This window comes from Nicotiana attenuata, chromosome 1 (genome assembly GCF_001879085.1).
Source record: "Nicotiana attenuata strain UT chromosome 1, NIATTr2, whole genome shotgun sequence".
Taxonomy (NCBI): domain Eukaryota; kingdom Viridiplantae; phylum Streptophyta; class Magnoliopsida; order Solanales; family Solanaceae; genus Nicotiana; species Nicotiana attenuata.
The window spans coordinates 107550960-107554330 of NC_031989.1; positions in this window are offsets into that span (position 1 = coordinate 107550960).

Here is a 3371-nt window from a genome sequence, read left to right on the forward strand (position 1 = left end):
CACGTGTCCCAGAAAAGCTACAGACCCAAGCCAAAACTCACATTTGGAGAACTTTGCATAAAGCTTCTCCTCCCTCAACCTCTGTAACACCACTCTCAAGTGCTGAGCATGCTCCTCCTGGCTACGCGAGTACACTAGGATATCATCAATAAAAACGATAACAAATGAATCTAGATACGGCCGAAATACGTTGTTCATCAAGTGCATGAACACGGCTGGGGCATTAGTCAGCCCAAAAGACACAACTAGGAACTCATAGTGCCCATATCTAGTTCTGAAGGCAGTCTTCATAATATCCGAATCCCTGATCTTCAGCTGGTGATAGCCTGAACGGAGATCAATCTTCGAGAATACCCTTGCCCCCTAGAGCTGGTCAAACAAATCATCAATACGAGGTAGTGGATACTTGTTCTTCACTGTCACCTTGTTCAACTGTCTGTAATCAATGCACATCCTCATTTTGCCATCTTTCTTCTTTACAAATAGAACCGGTGCACCCCACGGTGACACACTAGGACGAACAAACCCCTTATGTAGGAGTTCCTGAAGTTGATACTTTAGTTCTTTCAACTCTGTTGGTGCCATGCGATACGGAGGGATAGAGATGAGCTTTGTGCCCGGTACTAGATCAATACCAAAATCAATGTCCCTGTCCGGTGGCATGCCCGGCAGGTCTGCTGGAAACACATCAGGGAAGTCCCTCACGATGGGGACGGAATCAAGACTAGGAGTCTCAGCTCCAATATGTCTCACGAAAGCCAAATAAGATAGACAACCTTTCCCAACCATCCGCTGGGCCTTTAGAAAAGAAATCACCCTGCTGGGAACATAGTCAGTCGTACCACGCCACTCAATCCTCGGAATACCCGGAATAGCCAACGTAACTGTCTTAGCATGACAGTCCAGAATAGCATGGTACGGAGATAACCAATCCATACCCAGAATAACATCAAAATCAACCATGCTCAACAGCAATAAGTCAACTCGGGTCTCCAGACCCCCAATAGTCACAAAACAGGATCGGTATACATGATCTACAATGATAGTATCACCCACCGGGGTAGATACGTGAACAGGCAAAGCAAGACAACCTCGGGTAGTACCCAGGTGATGAGCAAAATATGAAGATACATAGGAATAGGTAGATCCGGGATCAAATAAGACAGAGGCATCTCTGTGGCAGACTGAGTAATACCTGTGATAACAGCATCTGAGGCAATGGCGTCTTTCCTGTCCGGAAGAGCATAGAATCGAGCCTGACCACCGCCAGTCCGGCCTCCACCCCTGGGGGCGGCCCCTGGCTACCTGACCTCCACCCCTAGCTGACTGGGAGGGTGCTGATGAAACTGGAGCAGAAGATGAGGGCTGATCCCTCTGCTGAGACTGACTACCACGACGCCGAGGACACTGTCTCCTCATATGACCGAACTCACCGCACTCGTAGCAACTACCCGGCGCTGGGGAAGGGGACTGATGGAAACCCCTTGCTGCTGAAGAACCCTGGGCTGAAGAGGCAGGTGTATAGCTCTGAGCTGGAAGGGCACTAAGTGAAGTCTGGCCCTGCTGAAATCCCTGATGACCACGGCCTGAAGAGGCCCCACTGTACTCTGGACGACCTGACTGAGGAGGCCTAAAGGAACGGCCTCTGCCACGCTGGAACTGGCCCCTAGACGGAGCACCACTGAAACTACCTGAACTTCGAGGCCTCTTTGCCCCTCTCTCCTCACGCTCCCGACGGCGAACCGTCTCAATCTCTCGAGCCATGTCAACTACCTCCTCAAACGAGGCACCCATAACCCTCTCTCTGGTCATCAAAATGCGGAGTGAATAGTTGAGGCCATCCACGAACCTCCTAATCCTTTCCCGATCTATCGAGATCATCCAAGTGGCATGCCGAGCTAGCTGCGTGAATCTCAACTCGTACTGGATCACAGACATGTCCCCCTGAAGCAACCACTCGAGCTGACGACGTAGTTCCTCCCTGTGAGACTGCGGTACGTACTTCTCCAAAAAGAGAGTGGAGAACTGCTGCCATGTAAGGGGCGCTGCACCAACCGGCCTACGCCTCTCGAAGTCCTCACACCAGGTGAATGCAGACCCTGAGAACTGGAAAGTAGTAAAAGCCACACCACTCGACTCTAAGATCCCTGCAGTGCGAAGCATACGCTGACACTTATCCAGAAAACGCTGGGCATCCTCGCCCTCAGCACCACTGGACATCGAAGGCTGAAGCCTTCCGAATCTCTCAAGACGACGCTGCTCATCGTCCGGCATAGCTGGAACCTCATAGGCCGGAGCTGGTGCAACTGGAGCAACTGGAGCCACTGGAGCAACTGTAGCAACTGGAGCAACCGGAGGAGCTATGGCTGCTTCCGGTGTCTGAAATCCCTGGGCAACCTGCTCAGGTGTGTGAGCAACAGGGGTCTGATGTCCTCCCCCGGCCTGGGAAGCTGCTGCTGCAGTAGAAGCTGAGACTGCCTGAGCCAGGCCAGTGCAAACTGAATCTGCACACATGGTGCAGGGAGTAAAGTGAGTACTTCCAACTCAGTGAGTAATAAACATATATAATGACTGAAAGTAAGAAATCCCGAAATATTACAATATAAAGCTATAATCAACGATTCAGCACGTTAAATGATGAAACAACAACAGACAATGACAATTAAGACCAACAGATATAAAATGCATGAATGCAATGCAATGCACATGACCGCTGCGGCGCGCAGCCCGATCCATTTGGGTACCCGCGCTCACTGTGGGGTTCAGATTCCGGAGGGGCTCCTATAGCCCAAGCGCAATATCATCGTAGCATTCGCTGCAGCGTGCAGCCTGATCCACACTCAGTCCAGATATATGCATGCAAGCCACTCGGGCACAGTCAAATTGTTTATTTTTAGTTTCAATTATTAGAAATTATAGAGCTAAGTGTTTAAACCCTTATTTATTTACTAAACATTTCGAGGCAGTGTCTAACTCGGGACTGATATCATGAAATATGCTAAGCATCATGGAAGCAGTGATAAGGATCCCTGAAGGATGCACATGATAGGCACAAAGCCCCAAACATATTCATAAAATCCAAGTAGGATGATTACCAAACAATTTCTAGTCAAGAACACAGTACGAACATCAATCGGAACGGACTAGGTCATAATTCCCAGTCATAATCGACCCCGCACTCGTCATAGAGTACGTGTCTCGCCTCAATATAGCGTCACAATGTGATATACCAGGGTTTCAAACCCTCAGGTCATCATCTACATCTATTACTCACCTCAAGCCGGCCACAAGTCTAGCTCGCTATGCCTTTGCCTTTCGAATCAACCTCTTCGCACGCCGAATCTGATTAAAACCACAACGAATACATTACA